Raw genomic sequence first — 14,295 nt, 5'->3', positions numbered from 1 at the left:
AGTAGTGAGCCAATTTAAAATCGTTAGTTTCCACCGGTTGGTAATACCGTGTTACTGACTAGGCTATCTGAGGCCCCAATCTGTTAATCTTTTTTTTTTTAAATAATTCATGAGATTCAACAAAATTTTGATTTTTTTTTGAGTCCAGAGAATGTCAGAAAGGTTAAAAAACATTAAGCAATTTTCTGAGAAACTCAGGGCATTTCCGAAAACTTGAGCAAATTTCCGAGATTTTCAGTGAGTGAGTGAGAGCACCTTCCAAAGGTACGCCCTTTTGTCGGTCAAAATTGGATTCCTTAGGAACAAAAATAAGTAATGACACCGATAATGACGATACAACAGATCCCTAGTCTTAACCACTTCAAACTAGAGAACAGCGAATAGAAGATTAGGAATCACATAGATGAAGACAAACTACCCAAGTAACAATTCAAGCTGAACAGTAAGAACAGAAGCTGATTATTGGTTGATTTAAGGTGTACAAAGCTGATTGACATCAGGCTGAATATATAGTTGATAAGTAGTGCATTAAGCGAATTGTATCCCCATAATCCAACCTCAATAAGTTAGCTGATCTAAAGATTTAACAAGCCTTATTTAAGCTTAAAACAACTCCACAAATAAGCAATGCGTTACACATATTTTGATAGCTTGATTTGTTAAATGTCGTCAGTGTCTGTGTCACTCATTGCATTTCCGGTATTCTAGTTCTTCTAAATTCACTACCTACCTTTCTAATTACCAGCAGTGGCAGCACTAGATACAAGAAAGAGGATATTTTTAGGAATAGCTCCAAGTAGATGTGGGCTGCGATGATGTCGGAAGTATTAACATTTGTATTCCTGTGTTTTGTCTGTTATATTGCTCTGAAGTTTCAGACCGCATTTCAAAATTATTACTCAATTATGGCACTAAAATAGCATCCAAATGACCACCGACATAAATCACGCACTTGTGTCCACATTGTGTTAACTGCACTTGAAAATGAGAGGAATGTTTAACTGTCACCAGTTGTTGTTTACAGTTCTGCATTGCTTTATAATACTCTTCCGGTTGGTGTTATTCAACCTAAATTTGACGTGTTTCAAGTTATACCTTTTGCCACACATCCAGTAGGTATGGTTTACACCTGTGAATCAGCGACTGCCAGTTAGAATCCTGAAAGGCAAAGGACTTATATTAACAATATAAATATGTAAATCCAATTAGTCAGCAAAAAAAAAGTTAACTGAGAACGCTTGAGATTTGAAGCGGGCTTCCATTATTATTTTTGAAATAAAACTAGAAGGCTGAACAAGGGATACTAAAGACTGTTGTTTAATGCCTTAAAAATTTTATAATGTACATTACTGTTAAGCTTTTGGCTGATCAAAATCACCAGATTTAGATGTTTAAAAGCTGAACAAATATTAACGTGGTCTATGTACAACAATTATTTATTCTAAGGGTGAATTAAAATCGATTAAATAACACGTGTTAAGCATCAAATTGTTCTTAAATTATTTGTTTTGTATTACTTCTGCGTGAAGTGGTAATTTTTATACGATAGATGAGAAGATGAAAATATAGAGTTGATCTAGGAGTTGATAGTTCCGTTAGAGTACGGTAGTGTGAAAATTGTATATAGAGAGTAGAAAGTGAGCAAGGACAACTTTTTAGGAAGGTAAAAATTGGTTTGATAATCTCTCTTTACCAAACTCCCCCGTTTAAGAGGGATGGTGAGAAGTATCCCCCCCCCCACCACCACCACCAACTTCCTAAAAAATTGTCCTTCCGCTTTCTACTCTCTATACATAATTTTTACACTGCCGTACTCTAACGGAACTATCAACTCTATACTTTCATCTCCTAATCTATCGTATAAAAATTACCACTTTAGTCTGTTATTTGAAATTAGCATGTTCAACTATCAAATTGTTACCAGGGATAACTAATTTTTTCCTTGTTTCAAGATCATCCTCGGGGGACAAAGCCGAGTACTGCCACTATCAACAAGGCACAACAAGTAACAATTGGCTTAGCTTTAAGGGCTAAGATGCGTTCCTTAGATTACTGAAAAATCCTGTTCCCCTAGTTTGAAGCAGTCAAGACTAGGATTCGGCGGTAGATCTTACATCCTGTAACGTACCACGAAAAGGTCATCTACCCACGTTAAGGGGTTATGATATACAGTGAACTCTCTAGAACTCGATATTGAAGGGACCATGGAGCTTTAGAATTATCGAGTTATAGAATAACAATCCCATACAAAATCGCTACCACAGTAGCCATGAAATTCATTTGAACTATGGTTGTATAACTCAATATCGAGTTAGTGGACATCGAGTTGTCGAGAGGTGACTGTATTTGATAATATATTTCCACCGGTACAGCTAATGATCTTGTTCTTGAACGCTAATGTGATTTGATGCCCGCTTCTCTCAGGGTATCATGACCATTAGACTGATGCAAAATTTGAAATTTTCGTTCCACAGTGCTCAATCGGGTCCTGATTAACGTACTAAAATTTGAGCTCCTTTGGTAAGAAACTGACTGTATGAGTTCGACTCACAGAATACTGGTATTATAAGCAAAATGCTAGGGGCAAGACAGCTTTTGATGATGAGCTAGAACGGAGTTAATTTTGAGTTACTCCGAGTAACTCAAGTTGCTCAAAATTCAATACAAGCAGACTCAGTAATCATGTTTTCATCCTTTTATGTTGTTCTCTTTCCCGATTTGTCAACAGCAATACATCATCCTCAAATTACGTAACTGTTCGTTCTCCGAAATGCATTCTAGTGATCTAGCCCATCGCCTATCAATTCTAATCGTTTAATAGTTTAATACTTTTTCAGATTAAAAATAAGTTGGACATCTATGAATATTTCCTGGAAGATATTTGGTTTACCTGGACCTCGACTGAAATAACCACGGCTCTTAAAATATTCCAATGATTTTTGCTGAGGCAGTGATAGAATTCAATGCAGCAATCTTGCAGTTTCAGACTTACAGGTTATATTCAATATTTTATTATTATTGTAACTGCACATTGTACTTTATACATCAAATAAATTGCAATAAGAAATTTCCTGTTGTTGATATTTGCAAAATGCTAGCATTCGCTGGGATTTAATGAAAACAAGAAACTCTTTTCATGTTAATAATTTTATTACCAAATTATTCAACAAAATGGTTCAATTTTTCATGAATAGGTGACTCATCCTCTTCTTGGTGTAATACTTGCATCAACTCAATTCATGACACCAGTGATGGCATAATCCTCACTCAAATGATTTTGTTTCGCTCTCAAGGGCTCCCAATATCACGCGAGATACTGGAATAAAATATCAAGCATGATATTGATTTAACAAGCTCCTTTGATATTGCGAGACAATTCAGAACATGTAAAATTGTAGCTACGAGTTGACTTACCACCACAATGATTCCGTAGCACATCGTATTCTTATAAAGAGAAAGCATAGCGTGCTATCTCTCTTTACTCTTCACAGATGACAGACACGAAGTTACTGCTACCAGCAGTGATGGAAGTTTCGGTTCGTGTTCGGGTGTACATCATAAATCTTGAAGCTCAAACTCACCACAGTTTGGTGAGAATTGTAGCTGGTGAGTTTTGTTAGCATGATATCAGAGCAACCGTATCACAGCTTTTAATATCATCCGATATTGTCTGCTTGTTGATTTTTGTTTACGATACTCAAATGAGATTATTCTCATTGGTGAGATTTGATCTTTTGATATTTTCCCAACACTGCATGACACACATATAGAATGAAAATCTTAGATCTTAGTGAAATGGTAACACGGAGTCACAGGTGTTGGGTTGCGATGCTTAACCGACGCCACTAATCGCTAAGCGGTGCCACCTTTATGGGTTCGACAAAACGCAGCCATGTTGTCAACTACTGACGTAGTCAGAGTGAAACACCTGAGCATCGGAAACAGTTCCATATAGCCACGAAACTGCCATACCAGCCCACCACCAACGGTACACTACGCAGTCGTATCACCATCTGCCTGATACGATAGGCACAGTATCATCCACCATCATCGGAACCGACTCCGGAACTTCATCACAAGCTTTCGTTGGATTGCAGTCGATGTTTATTCACTGTGTATTCATTTGTCGACACAAGATTGCTTTGATCACTTTTGAGTAATTATGAGTAGCTCAAATTTACTCTATGCAAAAGTATTAACTCGATGTACAGCTGACTTGCCACTAGGCAAAATGCTTTATTTATTGACGAAAAACAATAACAATCCTTAAGGCGTCCATCTTACTCAAATTTACTTTACACCCTAACCATGTTCTCTAACTTTTTAGTTGAGCTATCATCCAATTAGCGAATCCGCAACTTATAAGCACCACACAAGAGCGAACCTAGGGGTAAGACAGCTGTACTCAGAGCAAATATATTAGCAGCGAGTAAATTTGAGTTACTCTCATTTACTCAAAAATGATCATAGTAGTCTCGATTTTCTGATCAAAAAATATCGTCTGACAGCCTATTTGGTTTTCAATTCAAACACAGTGTAAGGTGATACACTAAGGAAGCCTTAGCGTGAAACTTTAAAGGCACAAATGTTAGCTTCCACAAAACATAAAAATTTCAAATTGCTACTCCTTGTTTGCAGTGCTAATACAAACAGAGAGTAGCAATTTCAAATTTGTATGTTTTGTGGAAGCTGACATTTGTGCCGTTGAAGTTTCACGCTAAGGCTTCCTTAGAGTATTAAAATATTCAAGGCAAACCAGGGATCAATTGGTTGAAGTGTTATCGTTGAAGATTTTTGATGATGTGGTGGTGTTATTTCAGGACTATACATGTTGGTACTCGACCAGAGATTTGAGAAATGTCTGTCCTGTGAACAGAAATAGCATATCTCGCAGTGTCTATAAAAGATCCTTCTCAACTTATATCGTCTCAAGTACAACTATGTTCAAAAGTTTCAATAACGTGAAACTATTCGTTTGTACCGGCAAGAGCAGTTGTAAAAAAAACCCCTCGAGCTGGGGCTCAGGGTCGGCTTATTACTTGGTAGTCCAAGGGACTTAGTGGAAAAGATGTGCAATGTACGGTCACCTGACTAGAGATTATTGCGGAGTATGAACTGAAAGATATGGTTTGGCGGAGAAACTATGGTATTTATTGTGAAAAGACAGTCTATTTTGATCTAAAGGTTAGTTTCATTGGGCAATATACTGTTGGAATGGGATTTTCTTCGGTACGTTCCACTGGTACCTTGCTGCTGATGCCGACGATCTGGCCACGTTCTGCAAATACTCGCTGCTATATTTCCATCGTCTCTTTGGATTTTTTCCAAAAAGTAATCCTGCGTAAGTGGAATGACAATTTAATATTCTGCACTTTTGGAATATGAGGATAATATCTGAATTTTAAAACATAGTACGAAAAACACCGTTCTTATGTTGAATAGTTTGATAATTGGAATAGATTATAAGTTTCCATTTTTGATTGATACTTACATCGAGGTTCATCATTGAAAACTGGAAAGCACTTGACAGAATCGGTTTCATCATTGTTTTCAATATTACAATCAGGTTGCTATGTGTATAAGATATTGTGCAACGGGAGCTACTCAGAGTCATTTAAAATTAAGTCCGAGTTTACTCATAATCGAAAGCTGTCTTACCCCCAGGAGCGAACGCTGAAAGTACATCAGAACACATATAGCTAATTCCGAAAAAAAAACTAGTACTTGTTTGAAACTAACAACCGCAGTATGCTACTAAAGCTGCGGTTGTCAAATAAGCTGACGCAGGATGCAAATTTTTCAGACGATACTAAGATTTTATGTATTTGTCATTTCGAAAATCTCACTTCCAAAGAACAAGCAATTCCTGGGTTGGTGATTATTTCATGTTCGAATGTGATGCACACTAAAGCCCTACGGTAAAAGTCTGGACGTTTGCCAAAAATCTATTCCAATCAAAATGTCAAATTGCACTACTTTGCTCGATAGGAACAACTTTTTATCAGTTTTCTGGTTTCCGCCATCCATACTTTTTTTTTCTGTAGGGCTTTAATGCACACTAGACTATCGAGTGCAGTGGTGTCGGCTGGGGGACTCTCATTGCGGATCGCAATGGGAGCAATGGGAGGTGATTGTGCCGCACAACGGGAAGGGATTAAACGAGAGTATCTACGTGTGCCAATCCAACCCACTGACTGACCGATCGGTGGGTGCCGTGCCGGCCGCTCATCGTCGTCCCCAAACTTTAAACGAACTGCTCGACACGCGCGTAGAATGACAAATGCACGGCTACGAGCTGTTTGTTTATGTGTCTATACTTCACTGGAAAACCACAACAACAATACACTCAAACGACACGCAATTTCGATTAAAGTGTCCCTCCAAATGAAGACGACCAATCCGACCGCACGCCCAATAATGGATGCACCTTTTTTTCTGCTGCTCAAGAAATCAGTTTTGTTTCAATTCCAACTATCGTACCAAGCGTTTCGGAGGGTGGATTTCGCTCCTAAAACAGTTGGTAGCATACTATCGTGAAGGAAGAGAGTGTTAATAAAATAAAACGTGTTGAAATCGTGCTGGGTGCTATACATAAATGTTGTAGCTGTTGTCATTTGTTTTATTTTTTTTTCGGTCTCCAAGATTGTGAATCAGCAGTAGCAACCGAGACAGAAAGCGGCAACCGGTGACATTGCAACCGCCGAGACGACCGGTACAAGCAGACAACCAACGCACAACAATAAAATTAAGGTAGCCAAAGTGGACAACATACAAACAACAAACGACGAGGGAAAGGAGAGTGAACAGGAGAAAAATCACTTAATTCGCACAGGGTAAGTAATTGGCGTTGATAGTTGGCTTTTCATTAAAATGTCCCTTTTTATGTGTGTACCGCAGGGGGCATGGGTGCATCAGGGAGTTGATTTAGGGTGGGGACTGTCGAAATAATTTATAGAATTGATGATTGGTTATGTTTTGAATTTGGTTTAGAAAATGTGTTTCAAATTTTTGAATCAATCCAGAAAATTACCCGAAATAAGATAATTGCCCCCCATCAACTCCGCCCATGCTTTTAACAGAATATCGCACGGATTGGACAGGACAGCTCGCGCACTTTATAGTCACTGCTGGGTCACATATTATTGCACTGCGGATAGGTTTTATGGTTTCTAGTCCCCCCAAATTTATATGCTAATTGACAACTACCGACAACTTACCGCCGGTTCGTGTGATGTCAAGGTTTGGACGTTCCAGCGACTGGCGCTTTCCAGTAAATTGACAGCACCATTAAGGTAGCATAATTTAAATTTCAGAGTTTTTCTAAGAATTTTTCGGAGAGTTGTAAAGTTGGAATTTAAAACCAAAAATTGAAAGTTTAACCGACTCAAACAGATTGAAAATTACACGCTTTCAAATTTGTCAACATTAGAGAAAATCGTCAAGCGGAAGAAGTATTTATGGTACCTACCTAGCAGCTTATGCTGACACTGACAATCGTCGTGATTGCGTGTGTGAATGCACCTCACTTCTGCGCTGCATGGTCGCACGTTTATTAAATTGATGGCCCCCGCCATGCAAACGTGTGCATCCACAAATTTGGTTTATCGTTTGGGGGATCTCCCGTTTCCCTTTCATCGGGCATGATTAGTCATGTGAGTTTGGATTAATTTTCGACTGTGGATACACTCAAGCCTTTGACACGTGGCTGCGTGCGCTGATGGAAAATGGGTCTAATTTTTACGAGGGGGAATCCCATTTTATTGAAAAGTGTCTCCATAAAAACCAAAATCAGGTGTGATTCATGTGATTTGATGACCGAGCTTCAAAGAAGGCTACTTGAATCACGATTTACTTGTTGCACGAAACCATGTGTAACGGTTTGAATAGCGGCGGCAAAATTGTATGGCAAATAAGGTCATTATGAGTAAAATCGTTAGTAACAGTTATCGTTAGTTTGCGTGGGAGTTTCGACAAACTGACGTTTGAATTTTTGATTCCAAAGGCAACACGAGAAATGGGCCCATCATTGTTGATCGATTCTCTTCATCGATTTTCTCTTTCGTGAATAACCCGACTGCAGATGAATTTTCCATTGAGTGAGTTGTTTCAGGTGCAAGCTAACATCATCTTCTGTCGAACTGTGCTGCTATCATAGCGAGAAATTCGTTTATGTTGTCGTGGCAAACCAAAGAGAAAGTCGTTGAAGAGAATCGATCAACGAGGATAGGCCCTTTTCAAATGTTACGCGATAATTCTTGGACGCAAGAACCGCCAAAATTTCATTTCAGTGCCAACATTTCAAAGTGCCGTAATTGCTTTTATAAACAATTTCTCGCGAATGAAATCTTACCTCTCCAAAATTACAATGCTAGCTGGTAGAGGAAACATTCATCTACCTGTTGGTGTCATTATTTTTCATGAGTGAGCTTTTATTCGCGAGAAATCGACGGCTAAAGCCATTGTTTACAAATGCAATTACGCCCCTTTGAAATGTTGGCACTGATTTAATGATCATTTTGTCAAGCTTCTGCATTCATGTTCCATCAGATGTTACTGCTGTTGTTTGCGGTGACATTTATCGGAAACTAACAATCTGTTTTCCGTTAATTGTTCACAGAGGACACTGCAGTGCAAAACGTTAGTTTAGTTTTTTTTTTTAGTTTAAATGATCTTTATTTTAGTTTAACTTGGACGATTACCATATAAATTTTTACTAAGTGATTTAATTGCTTTCTTCATCTTTAGGTATGGGCAAAATTTAAAATTTGTTTTACAGGATTAGTCCTAGACTTAGTACACGGTCGACCACCTTGGTGGGATTGGTTTGTTTTGTTTTTAGAATTTGAAGAGAAACTACTTAATACTACTATTTACAGCTTAAAACTAACCTACTCTACTATATACACTTAACCTACTATGTACAAATTGCTTATTAAAGCATGTTCAGAAAGATTGCATTTTTGAATAAATTTAGTTGTCATATCATCAATTTTGGAATCTACTTTGGGAATTTCTGCCTCTTGATGGAGGTCTGCTATTCTTGTGTCGAATGGACGATCTAGGATCATCCTCAACACTCTATTCTGTGCAACCTGGATTTTGTTCCTGTGGGTCTGAGCGCACGATTCCCACACCGGGGCGGCATAGAAGATCGCGGGGGCTATGATCTGTTTGTAGACAGCCAGTTTGTTTTGCCTTGAGAGGCGGGATGTGCGGCAAATGAGCGAATACAAACACCTAACCAAGGCGGAGCACTTAACTAGGGTTTTCTCTATGTGCGAGCGGAACAGGAGCTTCTCATCGAACAACATCCCGAGATAAGTAACATCAGCGGGCCACTCGACCCTTGTACCATCCATTATTACGGTACAGGAGGGAGACGGTTTAAGTTTTGGCGATTGTCTGTGAAGGAACATGATGGCATAATCAGTAAAGGTGTCAAGGCATCGTTGGAGCTTGTTCGTAATTTCACGAGGCATCCTACCCTTGACGGCTATCGCGGTGTCATCTGCGAACAGGAAGAACACGCAACCGTCTCCTAGAGGAGGGATGTCCGACGTGTAGATGCTGTAAAGCAGTGGTCCCAGCAGACTCCCTTGCGGAACACCTGCTGGGATCGGAAATTGTCCCGAAAGGGAACTATTCAACGACACCCTGAACGACCTTTGCTGGAGATAGTTACGGGTGATTTTCACAAGGTATGGTGGAAAGTTGGAGTTACAAAGCTTGTATATAAGTCCGTCGTGCCAGACATTGTCAAACGCCTTTTCGACGTCTAACAAGGCCATGGCTGTGGACTTGGATACAGCTTTGTTACTTCGGATGTTATTCATCACCCGCACTAGCTGATGATTGGTGGAATGCCCCTTGCGGAACCCGAACTGTTCCGGAAGAAGAATGTCATGTTCCTCCACAAACTTGTTTAGTCGGCTGAGGATCAATTTTTCGAACAGCTTGCTCAGCGCTGAGAGCAGGCTAATCGGTCTGTAGCTTGACGGTAGTGAAGGGTCTTTCCCAGGTTTGCGGATCGGGATGATTTTTGCCACCTTCCAGATGCTTGGAAAGTAGTGCAGCTCCAAGCATCTGTTGAGGATGGCAGCCAGCAGCGAGTGGACCATCGGGCTGAGATTTTTCAACGCTAGGTTGAATATTCCGTCAAACCCGGGAGCCTTCATGTTTTTACTATATTTCAGCGCTGAGCAAATTTGTTCCTCTGTAATCCGTTCTTCTGGAGGGACGGCACAAGGGGAGGTATCTAACGTCTGGACGCACTGCACAACCTGGTTCTCGAGTGGACTTGGGATTGTAGAGCCAAGCAAATGCGATTGGGCAATGTGCTCCCCAATTGCATTGGCCTTCTCTTCGTTGGTGATAAGCCGTTCGTCATTGACTCTAAGTGGTGGAATGGGCTTGGGGTGAGACTTCAGCACCTTGGCAACCTTCCAGAATGGTCTGGAACGGTCGTCCAGGTTCTGAACGAGCCGCCCGAAACTCTCGTTCCGGATTGAGACCATTCTGGAAGCGATCTGCCGATTCAGATCGACCATTTCGTATTTACGCTGCAGATCCCCAGTCCGCTGAAACTGGCGTCTATGAACATTTCTGAGCCGAATCAAGAGTTTGGTGTGGGAATCAATTACTTGAAACTTACCCCTCACAGGAACTCGTCGAACGCACTCTTCGTCAGCCACGGATATGGCTTGATGGAGACCCTCCAGGGCCCGGTCGATGTCCTCCACTGTGTCGAGTGGTGGGTTGTCGTCGATGTGGCGGTCGACCACGCGTCGAAACTGGACCCAGTTGACTCGATGGTAGTCCTTCCGCTGGCACGGTGCAGGGGCCACGTTGTAGCCCAGCTCGGTCAGCACCGGTTGGTGGTCCGAACTCAGGTCGTTGACGGCAACCGGCTTGGCTAATCTGGTGTTTGCCAAGAACAGGTCCAGCGTCGATGGGTTGCCCGCCGGTGATGTGAAGGTTGGTTCGTCCGGAAACCAGACGGAATAGAGACCATGCTGGGAATGGTCGAATAGCAGGCGGCCGTTTTGGTTCTGCTGGTAGTTCCGCCAGGCCTCGTGCCGGGCGTTCAGGTCCCCTCCGATTACGAAGCGGGCATTGGTGCGGGTTATGATGGCAAGGTCGTTCTTGAACTGCTGTGCTGTACCATTGCTAACGGTACATTGCCGAGGGCAGTAGACAACGATGAACCGGACGTTTCCGGTCGTTGTTTCCACCTCAACGCCGACGGCCTCGATGATGGAAGTGCGGTAGTGGGGTAGGGTGCAGTACTTGATGCCTTTCTTGATGATGACCGCGACACCGCCCCCCCTGGAGCTGGTGCGATCAAGCCGGACAATGCTGTGGTCGGGCAGCCAGAAGCTGTCACCGGTCTTGAGGTGGGTCTCGGTGAGAAGGCCCACGTCGATGTCGTGCTTGCGGAGGAAGTCTGCAAGCTCAATGTTTTTCGCCCCTACGGAGCGAGCGTTCCAGTTGGCGATCTTTATGGGTTCACGGTCCATAATTAGCGACGAAGGAGATGATAGCTTGGAGCTGTTGTGTTCTTGTTGCGCAGGTGCGCTTGATGATGATGGCCTGGGCCAACAGTGTGACGATCTCATCCGTTGACAGCGGAGAATCGTCTGTAGCTTCGCCGGTTGTACCGGCCAATCCCGGAGCAGGGGGATCCGTCGATGGCCCGGAGGCTTGACCGGGTACTGCAGCGGTAGCCAACTGTTGGTTGAGCGGGAGCGGCGGCAACACTGGAATTGGCCGTGATTGGACCGGTGATAACGGAGGAAAGTTCTGCGCGTTGTTTTCTGGAACCTTCTTGCGACCGGGCTGGTTGTTGGACGAGGCCTTCTTCCGGATCTCGGCGTATTCGGCCCGCTTCGGACAGGTCTTACTCGTGGCCTTGTGGGCGGCACCGCAGTTGGCGCATGTGGGAGTGGCTTCCTCGATGCTGTCGCAGTTGTCGATCTTGTGGTTTTTGCCGCATTTGATGCAGCGGCTGGCCATGCGGCAATTCCTGGTGCCGTGCCCGAACAATAGGCAGTTCGAGCACTGAGTGACGCCACGGTGGGTGGGCTTATACCGTTCCCACTTCACTACGATGTGGAACAGTGTGCGTGTCGTCTGGAGATCCTTCACGGTTGTGGAGTTTTTCTCCAGATGGACCAGGTAGAGCTGGTCACGATACTTGATGGCCTTGCTGCGGGTCATCTTGTGGACTTCGACCGGCTTGAGGCCGTTCGCCTTAATTTCGTCCATTAAGGTGGTGGTGTCCATGTCGTGGAGCCCGCGCAGCACCACTTTCAGCGGCTTGGTGGCCTCGATGTCGTGGGAGAAGTACTCCAGCTTCATTCTGTCCAAGAGGGCCTGAACTGCGTTGAAGTGTTTTTCGGCCGGGACCATCAGTTTGTAGCCTTCCGTGCACCGTTGAATGGTGCAGCGAAGGCCCTGCTTAATGTAGAAATCCAGCTGCTCCCATAGCCCGGGAGGGAAGCCCTTCACATAGAAGGGTGGCAACTTAACTTTTTTCGGCACCGTCTCAGGGTCCGACTGCGGTTGGGCTCCGTTCTGCAGGGCGGAGAACGGATTGTTGCTCAGCAGCTTTTTTGCTGCTGATGCGGTGGCGCTGCTGTCTTCAGGTCTGGGTCGTTTAGTTCCGGGAGGCCCCGGCTGCGGGTCCGCAATGCCTGTCGGGATGGGCAATGGGGTTTTCTTCTGCTTCTTCTGGGCTGGCTCGGTGGTCGCGCCGTCTCCTGGGAGAGTCTGTTTTCCCGGTAAACCGGCACTCGCGTTACCGCGCGATTTCTTACCCATGGCTGGGTCAGCGAGAGCGTCACTACACAACGCGGAGCTAATTCGACTTGCGAACGAACGAACGAAACTAGAGAGAATTCAAATCGACTGAACTGCTCAACAGTCTGGCAGCGAATCATGCAGTGCAAAACGTGTCTGGTACCTCTATATATGCATTTAGATTATTATTCGAAGTCCCTCCTTTTTTACACAGTGTGCTCACCCCTCACAGAATTTCCCGCCGAATTTTATGTATAGGGCGGGGCATAAAGTATCTTTTGCGCAGAATATGTAAAAAGGAGGGACTTCAAATGATAAAGCAAATGCATATATAGAGGTACCAGACATGTTTTGTAGTGTCAGGTACTCTATTTTGTAATCTGTGAAAGGGAAATCACAAATCGAGTGTCAACAAAATACATGGCATGTTGAGAGATTGAGGTCGTGAGAGCAAATTTTCTCTCTCAAATTTGAATTTTTTGGCTATCTGGGAGCTGGTAGTAAATCAGGTAAAACTATATGGGGAAAAATCATTTTTATTTAATTGTAGCTTATTTAACAATAATTTCCGGGAAAAAACTGAACTACAAAGTCCCTGATTAATTTCTTTAGGTTGTCGTTCACTTTTTTTGACCTGAATATGCACGGAAAGCGAATTATTCCCACTTCTCTAAATTTTTATATGGGGATTTTTTATCACTTCCATCACACCAGCGGAACAGCGCCATCTCTGTGGAAAATGGTTGAACAAAATGATTAAATGAAAGCAATTCAAGCTGAACATTGCATTTGGTCCTAAGTAACATTGATCGATTCTCTTAATCGACTTTCTCTTTTGTTTATAACTTGAGCACATAACCGTTTCTTGATCTGGTTGACGTATTAGATGCTAATTAAAAGCTTCTTTTATCGATCTGTAAGCTGAAAATAAGTGGCCGTGGAGATGTAAAGAGAAAGTCAACGAAGAGAATCTGTCAATGTTACTTAGGACCTAATGCAATGTTCAGCTTGAATTGCGGTCTCGTAGAACGCTATTGAATATTTTTGGAATCGGACAACTAGTTCGGAGTTATGGGTCGTGACGCAGAGCTGGTAAATATCACGGCCGTCATGTGACAAAGAGAAAACATGTATTCTTACTATCACGAGACGTACCCAAGTAGCATTGCACTATAACACCGGCGCCGCTACTGTCACGTTCTGTCATGACAAAAAAATTCGATGAGATTTTGAAGACAATCTCTCATCCGATGATAGTGATAGAAGTATCTCTGTAAATATCACGTGAGATCTTTCATTGAAAATGACATTTGCCAGCCCTAGCCGTGAGTCTATAGAAACGGCTTTAATCGTGTTAAACACATTATATGACATCAACAATCACATGAGAACTCAAAAAGAAGATCAATGGTTATGATGTTGAGCGTCCGGGACGAAATCGGTTACATCCGGGAATTCCGGGTAACCCAGGGGAAGTCATCAGTTTTTGATTTGAAC

General features: G+C 42.6%; 1 protein-coding gene across 1 annotated transcript in view; it reads left to right on the top strand.

The window, feature by feature from the left end:
* The window catches only part of LOC135698768 (uncharacterized), a 236,962-nt gene that overhangs the window by 20,473 nt on the left and 202,194 nt on the right, over nt 1–14,295 (top strand). Inside the window, exon 2 of the mRNA XM_065218901.1 lies at nt 6,643–6,833. The gene's annotated coding sequence lies outside the window, so the exon portion shown is untranslated. The remainder of the gene's footprint in view (nt 1–6,642; nt 6,834–14,295) is intronic.

This window comes from Ochlerotatus camptorhynchus, unplaced genomic scaffold (genome assembly GCF_037179485.1).
Source record: "Ochlerotatus camptorhynchus isolate MF236.1 unplaced genomic scaffold, CSIRO-AGI_Acam_v1.1 ptg000094l, whole genome shotgun sequence".
Taxonomy (NCBI): domain Eukaryota; kingdom Metazoa; phylum Arthropoda; class Insecta; order Diptera; family Culicidae; genus Ochlerotatus; species Ochlerotatus camptorhynchus.
Note: the sequence above shows the minus strand (reverse complement) of the source record. Positions and strands in the feature narration are given on the sequence as shown.